The sequence below is a fragment of the Sciurus carolinensis genome (genome assembly GCF_902686445.1).
Source record: "Sciurus carolinensis chromosome 14 unlocalized genomic scaffold, mSciCar1.2 SUPER_4_x, whole genome shotgun sequence".
NCBI classification, from domain to species: Eukaryota; Metazoa; Chordata; class Mammalia; order Rodentia; family Sciuridae; genus Sciurus; species Sciurus carolinensis.
In genome coordinates this window covers 773,546-785,340 of record NW_025920103.1, presented here as the reverse complement: position 1 = coordinate 785,340, position 11,795 = coordinate 773,546, and positions in this window count along the sequence as shown.

The following is an 11,795-nucleotide window of genomic DNA, read 5'->3' as shown; positions in this document are numbered from 1 at the left end:
ACTTTCCAAGAGGAGCCAAAGCCTCAGCCATGTGGGAAGTGCTTTTTCGAACCCTCTTGATCTGACTAGTGGTCTGAATCTGTCAAATGGAGGACAACCCAGCCTCAAACAAAGCCACCAAATTCCTTAGAAAATCATCATCTCCTCTCCACAGAAATCCTGCAAGGAACATTTCCTGTACATCAAGACACACAATCAATTAGTGCAGCTTGAGGGGAAAGGTTGATCCGAATCTGTTGGTGGAGGATAGGTTTGTAGCTGAGCACTGAGCAGAGAATGATGTGCGTGACGTGGAGGCCAGGTGGGGGGAGGCAGAAGGAGTGGCAGGCACATGTGAATATCAGAATATGCTCAGGTTGGCAGTATGAAGGGAGACATCGGAGATCATTCACACCTGGATAACTAGGCAATCGAGTCACAAACCGCTGACAACTTCCTCACTCCTCCTTTTCCTTCTTCCACTTTCCTTGGACAATTTCTAACCAGGAGATATCTAGGCACAAGGCAAAACCCAGTGGACGTGCTGGACTCTGCATACCATCTTATTGAAGGATGAGGGAGAACATCATCCAAGAACCTCAGGAACAAAGCCAGAGCCTGTCAGTAAATCTAAAGAGGAAAAGGGAAGTGCTGATGGGTCACGGGGTCTGGGGTCCCAGGATCGATGTTTGCTGGCAGGAAGAAAACACAAATTCGTCATGCAATCTCCACCTGCCGCTCCTTTGGTTTGTAGCTCGCTCTACCAAGATACAATGGAGTGAGATAAGTGGCTGAAATTCATATCCTGTATCTGTCAATCCTTCAAATTCATTGTGTTCCCACTGCCAATGGCCTCAATTTCGGTTTCTAGTTTTTCCATTCCCTGAGTGAAAAAGAAGGGAGTGCGCCTCTCTTCTCAGTGGAAGGGGCTTGCTTCGGGCATGGGAGGTGTGAAGGGGGCAGAGGTTCCAGGCGCCCTAGGATCACGCTCATTCTCTCTTTTGCCAGAGGCTTTCTCTGGGTATTGTGCCTCCTGGATGTTGAAGAGTGGCTTCTGTGACCTGGTGCCGGCACTCACACAGCGCCTGAGGTCACAGAGGGGCGGCATGAGAGCTCTGCGGGGTCATGGATCCCATGGCAACCCGAGATGCTTCTGATCCTGGCGGCTTCAGACCAAGATTGAAAAAAGGCCCAGCTGCATGGTGTTTGTAAAAGGAGAGAAGAAAGGAGCTAGGGCCAGGAGCTTCAACTTTCAAGAAATGGTATCCTAACCTGAAGTCCCACTTGAAGTGGACCTAAGGGGCTTTATGGTGTGAAGGCCAGCCGGGAATGCCTCCAGTCCCAGCAACACAGGGAACCCCCCGCTGAATCCCGTCAGCTCCCACTATGATGCAGCTCCGCTAGGTGGCGCTCTTCTGGCTTGTTTGCACCGGCATCAAGAGAGCGAGGAAACCTAGCTCTTGCTGTGGGCAGGGAGCCCTCACGATGTCTGAGTGTCCACGCAGTGCCGGAGGGCCGCAGGGGGTCAAAACTTCACTCAGCATAGCACCGTCCCCATCGGCATCTCCCTCCCAGAAAAACAATTCCTGGTCTGGGCACACCCGGGACTTGGCCGAGCAGGGAATGTCACCTGGGGTGCTAGTAGCCAAATGGCTCGATGGCCACTGACAACTCTCGCCAGGGGATCATGCGGCGCAACTCCCTGACTTTGGTTGTACTTGATATGGAAAACATCACAGCCTGCCTTGCTGGTTATCCTTAATTTCTGAGTTGCCAAAACAGGAGACAGCTGGAAGCTGGGGAGTTGGTCTTCGAAGTTCAGGTGTGTGGCTGCTGCGAGGGCTCATGAGGAGCCCAGGGAGTCCTTTAGGCATCATGTAGGAAGGAGCACAGGGGCAGCTGCCAGGCTAGGAGAGATGTTCTGTGCTCACTCCACCTGCCAGTGCCAACAACCTTGGCTGCTCCTTTACAACTGGGCTGCACTCAGAATTTGTCCTGCCGTGATTTTTCCAAATATCTGGCAACTCACCTGCAGGGTCAGAAATATCCTGCCCATCTCTCTTCACCCATGGGTTCATTCCCTTGACAAGACTGCTGCCTCTGTGGCATTATGCCCACTGAGAAATGGCCAACAGTTCTTTTATCAGCTCTGGAAAGATGCAGAGCCCAAGCCAAGGGATGAAACAACAGCCTGCTTCTTGGCATGATGAACTCATTTTCAGAGGGCAGAATATGAGAGGTGAAGAGGCATTGTGCTGAAAGAGGAATGGCACAGAGCTTCAAGGCTGCATACTAGATAAGGATGTGGAAGTTCTTTAGAGGTGCATGAGAAGTAGAAGTGTGCTGGTGTTGAAAACCAACATCAGTGAAGGGACACGAAATAAATGGGCATTGCTTAAGGTCTGTGTCCCAATTCTCAGACATTTCTGTAGTTAGAATATACCGTTCAGGTACAGGAGGTAGTCAGTGGCAGGTCATTCTGTGGGCAAGCATCATGACTGAGCCTAATTCATTTTGCAGATTCCTGGCTTTTTCTCTTGCTTGGAAGGGACAACTCATAATGTACACTCTGATTTTTTGGATTTTCAGCACAAGAGCTCAGAGGAAAGGCATTCCTTTCACCGCCCTCTCTTCTCCATTGACCATCAATGTCAATGACATCGCACTGCGATATGCAGCAGAGAAGCATGGCTTTGGATATCATGAGTTCACCTCAATATCAGACATTTAGTGTGAACCCTCCCATTGAAAGGAAAAAGTGAATACCCAAGAGAACGGGCAACACCTGAATATCAAAAGAGAACAAGTTGGAGAAGATGCAGAAGTGCGAGGGTACTTAGGGATCAGGAAGAGTGTTTTCTGAAGCATTTTCAAAGTGGAGCATGTTTATTATTTCCTCCTCTGGCTGTATCACTGCCACCACTCCAGGTGGTGGTGTCTCTGCTTTCCCTGTTTCCATGTGACTTCTCTCCTCTAGGGCTTCTTGTGTCATTCGTGAGCCTGCAAAGCATGAGGCAATCATTCTGAGGAGCATGGTGCCCATGATAAAACTGTCTCCTGGAAGTGTGAACGTAAAAGGCTTGCTTGTCCAACTTGTCCCTTTTCAACTGTGCAGTTTGAGTTGACGAAAAGAGAGGGAAAGATGAGATGACGGAAGTTGGGACTGTTCAAAAGTCTTTCCTCCTGAAGGACATCTGACGGACTGGGGAGAGACTCAAACTGGGGTCCTGCAGATTATTAGGCGAACACTTTCCAAGAGGAGCCAAAGCCTCAGCCATGCGGGAAGTGCTTTTTCAAACCCTCTTGTTCTGACTAGTGGTCTGAATCTGTCAAATGGAGGACAACCCATTCTCAAACAAAGCCACCAAATTCCTTAGAAAATCATCATCTCCCTCTCCACAGAATCCTGCAAGGAACATTTCCTGTACATCAAGACACACAATCAATTAGTGCAGCTTGAGGGGAAATGCAGATCCAAACCTATTGGTGGAGGATAGGTTTGTAGCTGAGCACTGAGCAGAGAATGATGGGCGTGAGTGTGGAGGCCGGGTTGGGGGAGGCAGAAGGAGTGGCAGGCACATGTGAATATCAGTTATGCTCAGGTTGGCTGTATGAAGGGAGATATCGGAGATCATTCACACCTGGATAGCTAGGCAATCGAGTCACAAACCGCTGACAAGTTCCTCATTCCTCATTTTCCTTCTTCCACTTTCCTTGGACAATTTCTAACCAGGAGATATCTAGACACAAGGCAAAACCAGTGGATGTGCTGGACTCTGCATACCATCTTATTGAAGGATGAGGGAGAACATCATCCAAGAACCTCAGGAACAAAGCCAGAGCCTGTCAGTAAATCTAAAGAGGAAAAGGGAAGGGCTGATGGGTCACGGGGTCTGGGATCCCAGGATCGATGTTTGCTGACAGGAAGAAAACTAAAATTCGTCATGCAATCTCCACCTGCCGCTCCTTTGGTTTGTAGCTCATTCTACCAAGATACAATGGAGTGAGATAAGTGGCTGAAATTCATATCCTGTATCTGTCAATCCTTCAAATTCATTGTGTTCCCCTCTGCCAATGGCCTCAATTTCGGTTTCCAGTGTTTCCATTCCCTGAGTGAAAAAGAAGGGAGTGCGCCTCTCTTCTCAGTGGAAGGGGCTTGCTTCGGGCATGGGAGGTGTGAAGGGGGCAGAGGTTCCAGGCGCCCTAGGATCACGCTCATTCTCTCTTTTGCCAGAGGCTTTCTCTGGGTATTGTGCCTCCTGGATGTTGAATGAGTGGCTTCTGTGACCTGGTGCCGGCACCTCACACAGCGCCTGAGGTCACAGAGGGGCGGCATGAGAGCTCTGCGGGGTCATGGATCCCATGGCAACCCGAGATGCTTCTGATCCTGGCGGCTTCAGACCAAGATTGAAAAAAGGCCCAGCTGCATGGTGTTTGTAAAAGGAGAGAAGAAAGGAGCTAGGGCCAGGAGCTTCAACTTTCAAGAAATGGTATCCTAAGCTGAAGTCCCACTTGAAGTGGACCTAAGGGGCTTTATGGTGTGAAGGCCAGTGGGCCGGGACTGGCTCCAGTTCCAACAACACAGGGTACCACCCGCTGAAACCCGTCAGCTCCCACTATGATGCAGCTCTGCTAGTTGGCGCTCTTCTGGCTTGGCCACACCGGGCATCAAGACAGCGAGAAAACCTAGCTCTTGCTGTGAGCAGGGAGCCCTCATGATGTCCGGGGGTCCACAGAGTGCCGGAGGGCCGCAGGGGGTCAAAACTTCACTCAGCATAGCACCGTCCCCATCGGCATTTCCCTCCCAGAAAAACAATTCCTGGTCTGGGCACACCCAGGACTTGGCCGAGCAGGGAATGCCACCTGGTGTGCTAGCAGTCAAATGGCTCGACGGACACTGACAGCTCACGCCAGGGGATCATGTGGCGCAACTCCCTGACTTAGGTGATACTTGATATGGGAAACATCACAGCCTGCCTTGCTGGTTGTCCTTAATTTCTGAGTTGCCATAACAGGAGACAGCTGGAAGCTGGGGAGTTGGTCTTCAAAGTGCAGGTGTGTGGCTGCTGCGAGGGCTCATGAGGAGCCCAGGGAGTCCTTTAGGCATCATGTAGGAAGGAGCACAGGAGGCAGCTGCCAGGCTAGGAGAGATGTTCTGTGCTCACTCCACCTGCCAGTGCCAACAACCTTGGCTGCTCCATTACAACAGGGCTGCACTCAGAATTTGTTCTGCCGTGATTTTCCTAATATCTGAGAAATCACCTGCAGGGTCAGAAATATCTAGCCCATCTCTCTTCACCCATGGGTTCATTCCCTTGACAAGACTGCTGCCTCTGTGGCATTATGCCCACTGAGAAATGGCCAACAGTTCTTTTATCAGCTCTGGAAAGATGCAGAGCCCAAGCCAAGGGATGAAACAACAGCCTGTTCTTGGCATGATGAACTCATTTACAGAGGGCAGAATATGAGAGGTGAAGAGGCATTGTGCTGAAAGAGGAATGGCACAGAGCTTCAAGGCTGCATACTAGATAAGGATGTGGAAGTTCTTTAGAGGTGCATGAGAAGTAGAAGTGTGCTGGTGTTGAAAACCAACATCAGTGAAGGGACTCGAAATAAATGGGCATTGCTTAAGGTCTGTGTCCCAATTCTCAGACATTTCTGTAGTTAGAATATACCGTTCAGGTACAGGAGGTAGTCAGTGGCAGGTCATTCTGTGGGCAAGCATCATGACTGAGCCTAATTCATTTTGCAGATTCCTGGCTTTTTCTCTTGCTTGGAAGGGACAACTCATAATGTACACTCTGATTTTTTGGATTTTCAGCACAAGAGCTCAGAGGAAAGGCATTCCTTTCACCGCCCTCTCTTCTCCATTGACCATCAATGTCAATGACATCGCACTGCGATATGCAGCAGAGAAGCATGGCTTTGGATATCATGAGTTCACCTCAATATCAGACATTTAGTGTGAACCCTCCCATTGAAAGGCAAAAGTGAATACCCAAGAGAACGGGCAACACCTGAATATCAAAAGAGAACAAGTTGGAGAAGATGCAGAAGTGCGAGGGTCCTTAGGGATCAGGAAGAGTGTTTTCTGAAGCATTTTCAAAGTGGAGCATGTTTATTATTTCCTCTTCTGGCTGTATCACTGCCACCACGCCAGGTGCCTGGTGTCTCTGCTTTCCCTGTTTCCGTGTGACTTCTCTCCTCTAGGGCTTCTTGTGTCATTCGTGAGCCTGCAAAGCATGAGGCAATCATTCTGAGGAGCATGGTGCCCATGATAAAACGGTTTCCTGGAAGTGTGAATGTAAAAGGCTTGCTTGTCCAACTTGTCCCTTTTCAACTGTGCAGTTTGAGTTGACGAAAAGAGAGGGAAAGATGAGATGACGGAAGTTGGGACTGTTCAAAAGTCTTTCCTTCTGAAGGACATCTGACGGACCGGGGAGAGACTCAAACTGGGGTCCTGCAGATTATTAGGCGAGCACTTTCCAAGAGGAGCCAAAGCCTCAGCCATGCGGGAAGTGCTTTTTCAAACCCTCTTGTTCTGACTAGTGGTCTGAATCTGTCAAATGGAGGACAACGCATTCTCAAACAAAGCCACCAAATTCCTTAGAAAATCATCATCTCCCTCTCCACAGAAATCCTGCAAGGAACATTTCCTGTACATCAAGACACACAAACAATTAGTGCAGCTTGAGGGGAAATGCAGATCCAAACCTATTGGTGGAGGGATAGGTTTGTAGCTGAGCACTGAGCAGAGAATGATGGGAGTGAGTGTGGAGGCTGGGTGGGGGGAGGCAGAAGGAGTGGCAGGCACATGTGAATATCAGTTATGCTCAGGTTGGCTGTATGAAGGGAGATATCGGAGATCATTCACACCTGGATAGCTAGGCAATCAAGTCACAAGCCGCTGACAAGTTCCTCATTCCTCATTTTCCTTCTTCCACTTTCCTTGGACAATTTCTAACCAGGAGATATCTAGACACAAGGCAAAACCCAGTGGACATGCTGGACTCTGCATACCATCTTATTGAAGGATGAGGGAGATCACCATTCAAGAACCTCAGGAACAAAGCCAGAGCCTGTCAGTAAATCTAAAGAGGAAAAGGGAAGGGCTGATGGGTCACGGGTTCTGGGGTCCCAGGATCGATGTTTGCTGACAGAATTAAAACTAAAATTCGTCATGCAATCTCCACTTGCCTCTCCTTTGGTTTGTAGGTCATTCTACCAAGATACAATGGAGTGAGATAAGTGGCTGAAATTCATATCCTGTATCTGTCAATCCTTCAATTCATTGTGTTCCCCTCTGCCAATGGCCTCAATTTCGGTTTCCAGTGTTTCCATTCCCTGAGTGAAAAAGAAGGGAGTGCGCCTCTCTTCTCAGTGGAAGGGGCTTGCTTCGGGCATGGGAGGTGTGAAGGGGGCAGAGGTTCCAGGCGCCCTAGGATCACGCTCATTCTCTCTTTTGCCAGAGGCTTTCTCTGGGTATTGTGCCTCCTGGATGTTGAAGAGTGGCTTCTGTGACCTGGTGCCGGCACTCACACAGCGCCTGAGGTCACAGAGGGGCGGCATGAGAGCTCTGCGGGGTCATGGTTCCCATGGCAACCTGAGATGCTTTTGATCCTGGCGGCTCTAGACCAAGATTGAAAAGAGGTCCAGCTGCATGGTGATGCTAAGAGGATAGTAGAAAGGAGCCAGGGCCAGGAGCTTGAACTTTCAAGAAATGGTATCCTAACCTGAAGACGCACTTGAAGTGGACCTAAGGAGATTTGTGGTGCAAAGGCTAGCGAGCTGGGAATGCCTCCAGTCCCAGCAACACAGGGTACTCCCCGCTGAATCCCGTCAGCTCCCACTATGATGCAGCTCCGCTAGGTGGCGCTCTTCTGGCTTGTTTGCACCGGGCATCAAGAGAGCGAGGAAACCTAGCTCTTGCTGTGGGCAGGGAGCCCTCACGATATCTGAGTGTCCACGCAGTGCCGGAGGGCCACAGGGGGTCAAAACTTCACTCAGCATAGCACCGTCCCCATCGGCAATCTCCCTGCCATAAAAACAGTTCCTGGTCTGGGCACACCCCGGACTTTCCGAGCAGGGAATGTCACCTGGGGTGCTAGTAGCCAAATGGCTCGATGGCCACTGACAGCTCACGCCAGGGGATCATGCGGTGCAACTCCCTGACTTTGGTGATACTTGATATGGAAAACATCACAGCCTGCCTTGCTGGTTGTCCTTAATTTCTGAGTTGCCAAAACAGGAGACAGCTGGAACCTGGGGAGTTGGTCTTCGAAGTTCAGGTGTGTGGCTGCTGCGAGGGCTCATGAGGAGACCAGGGAGTCCTTTAGGCATCATGTAGGAAGGAGCACAGGGGGCAGCTGCCAAGCTAGGAGAGATGATCTGTGCTCACTCCACCTGCCAGTGCCAACAACCTTGGCTGCTCCTTTACAACTGGGATGCACTCAGAATTTGTCATGCCATGATTTTTCCAAATATCTGGCAACTATCCTGCATGGGCAGAAATATCCAGCCCATCTCTCTTCACCCATGGGTTCAATTCCTTGACAAGTCTGCTGCCTCTGTGGCATTATGCCCACTGAGAAATGGCCAACAGTTCTTTTATCAGCTCTGGAAAGATGCAGAGCCCAAGCCAAGGGATGAAACAACAGCCTGCTCTTGGCATGATGAACTCATTTTCAGAGGGCAGAATACGAGAGGTGAAGAGGCATTGTGCTGAAAGAGGAATGGCACAGAGCTTCAAGGCTGCATACTAGATAAGGATGTGGAAGTTCTTTAGAGGTGCATGAGAAGTAGAAGGGTGTTGGTGTTGAAAACCAACATCAGTGAAGGGACTCGAAATAAATGGGCATTGCTTAAGGTCTGTGTCCCAATTCTCAGACATTTCTGTAGTTAGAATATACCGTTCAGGTACAGGAGGTAGTCAGTGGCAGGTCATTCTGTGGGCAAGCATCATGACTGAGCCTAATTTCATTTTGCAGATTCCTGGCTTTTTCTCTTGCTTGGAAGGGACACCTCATAATGTACACTCTGATTTTTGGATTTTCAGCACAAGAGCTCAGAGGAAAGGCATTCCTTTCACCGCCCTCTCTTCTCCATTGACCATCAATGTAAATGACATCGCACTGCGATATGCAGCAGAGAAGCATGGCTTTGGATATCATGAGTTCACCTCAATATCAGACATTGAGTGTCAGCCCTCCCATTGAAAGGCAAAAGTGAATACCCAAGGGATTGGGCAAAACCTGAATATCAGAAGAGAACAAGTTGGAGAAGATGCAGAAGTGCGATAGTCCTTAGGGAGCAGGAAGAGTGTTTTCTGAAGCATATTTCAAAGTGGAGCATGTTTATTATTTCCTATTCTGGCTTGTATCACTGCCACCACGCCAGGTGCCTGGTGTCTCTGCTTTCCCTGTTTGAGTGTGACTTCTCTCCTCTAGGGCTTCTTGTGTCATTCATGAGCATGCAAAGCATGAGGCAATCATTCTGAGGAGCATGGTGCCCATGATAAAACTGTCTCCTGAAAGTGTGATTGTAAAAGGCTTGCTTGTCCAACTTGTCCTTTTAGAACTGTGCAGTTTGAGTTGACGAAAAGAGAGGGAAAGATGAGATGAGGGAAGTTCGGACTATTCAAAAATCATTCCTTCTGAAGGACTTCTGACGGACCGGGGAGAGACTCGAACCGGGGTCAGCCTGGTTATTAGGCGAGCGCTCTCCAAGAGGAGCCACAGCCTCAGCCCTGCGGGAAGTGCTTTTTCGAACCCTCTTGATCTGACTAGTGGTCTGAATCTGTCAAATGGAGGACAACCCAGCCTCAAACAAAGCCACCAATTCCTTAGAAAATCATCATCTTCCTCTCCACAGAAATCCTGCAAGGAACATTTCCTGTACATCAAGACACACAATCAATTAGTGCAGCTTGAGGGGAAATGCTGATCCGAAACCTATTGGTGGAGGGATAGGTTTGTAGCTGAGCACTGAGCAGAGAATGATGTGTGTGAGTGTGGAGGCCGGGTGGGGGAAGCAGAAGGAGTGGCAGGCACATGTGAATATCAGTTATGCTCAGGTTGGCAGTATGAAGGGAGACATCGGAGATCATTCACACCTGGATAGCTAGGCAATCGAGTCACAAACCGCTGACAAGTTCCTCACTCCTCATTTTCCTTCTTCCACTTTCCTTGGACAATTTCTAACCAGGAGATATCTAGGCACAAGGCAAAACCCAGTGGACATGCTGGACTCTGCATACCATCTTATTGAAGATGAGGGAGAACATCATCCAAGAACCTCAGGAACAAAGCCAGAGCCTGTCAGTAAATCTAAAGAGGAAAAGGGAAGTGCTGATGGGTCACGGGTTCTGGGGTCCCAGGATCGATGTTTGCTGACAGGAAGAAAACACAAATTCGTCATACAATCTCCATCTGCCACTCCCTTGTTTTGTAGCTCGCTCTACCAAGATACAATGGAGTGAGATAAGTGGCCTGAAATTCATATCCTGTATCTGTAAATCCTTCAAATTCATTCTGTTCCCCTCTGCCAATGGCCTCAATTTCGGTTTCCAGTGTTTCCATTCCCTGAGAAAAAAGATGGGAGTGCGCCTCTCTTCTCAGTGGAAGGGGCTTGCTTCGGGCATGGGAGGTGTGAAGGGGGCAGAGGTTCCAGGTGCCCTAGGATCACGCTCATTCTCTCTTTTGCCAGAGGCTTTCTCTGGGTACTGTGCCTCCTGGATGATGAAGAGTGGCTTCTGTGACCTGGTGCCGGCACCTCACACAGTGCCTGAGGTCCCAGAGGGCGGCATGAGAGCTCGGCTGGGTCATGGTTCCCATGGCAACCCGAGATGCTTCTGATCCTGGTGGCTTCAGACCAAGATTGAAAAAAGGCCCAGCTGCATGGTGATGGTAAGAGGAGAGAAGAATGGAGCTAGGGCCAGGAGCTTGAACTTACAAGAAATGGTATCCTAACCTGAAGTCCCACTTGAAGTGGACCTAAGGGGCTTTGTGGTGTGAAGGCCAGCAGGCCGGGAATGGCTCCAGTTCCAGCAACACAGGGTACCCCCCACTGAAACCCGTCAGCTCCCACTACGCTGCAGGTCTGCTAGGTGGCGCTGTTCTGGCTTGGCCGCACCGGGCATCAAGACAGCGAGGAAACCTAGCTCTTGCTCTGGGCAGGGAGCCCTCACGATGTCCGGGGGTCCATGCAGTTCCATAAGGCCTCAGGGGGTCAAAACTTCACTCAGCATAGCACCGTCCCCATCGGCATCTCCCTCCCAGAAAAACAATTCCTGGTCTGGGCACACCCGGGACTTGGCCGAGCAGGGAAAGTCACCTGGGGTGCTAGTAGCCAAAAGGCTCGATGGCCACTGACTGCTCACTGCCAGGGGATCATGCGGCGCAACTCCCTGACTTAGGTGCTACTTGATATGGGAAACATCACAGCCTGCCTTGCCATTTGTCCTTAATTTCTGAGATTGCCAAAACAGGAGACAGCTGGAACCTGGGGAGTTGGTCTTCAAAGGACAGGTGTGTGGCTGCTGCGAGGGCTCTTGAGGAGACCAGGAAGTCCTTTAGGCATCATGTAGGAAGGAGCACAGGGGGCAGCTGCCAGGCTAGAAGAGATGTTCTGTGCTCACTCCACCTGCCAGTGCAAACCACCTTGTCTGCTTCTTACAACTTGGCTGCACTCAGAATTTGTTCTGCCATGATTTTTCAAAATGTCTGACAAATCACCTGCAGGGTCAGAAATATCCAGCCCATCTCTCTTCACCCATGGGTTCATTCCCTTGACAAGACTGCTGCCTCTGTGGCACTATG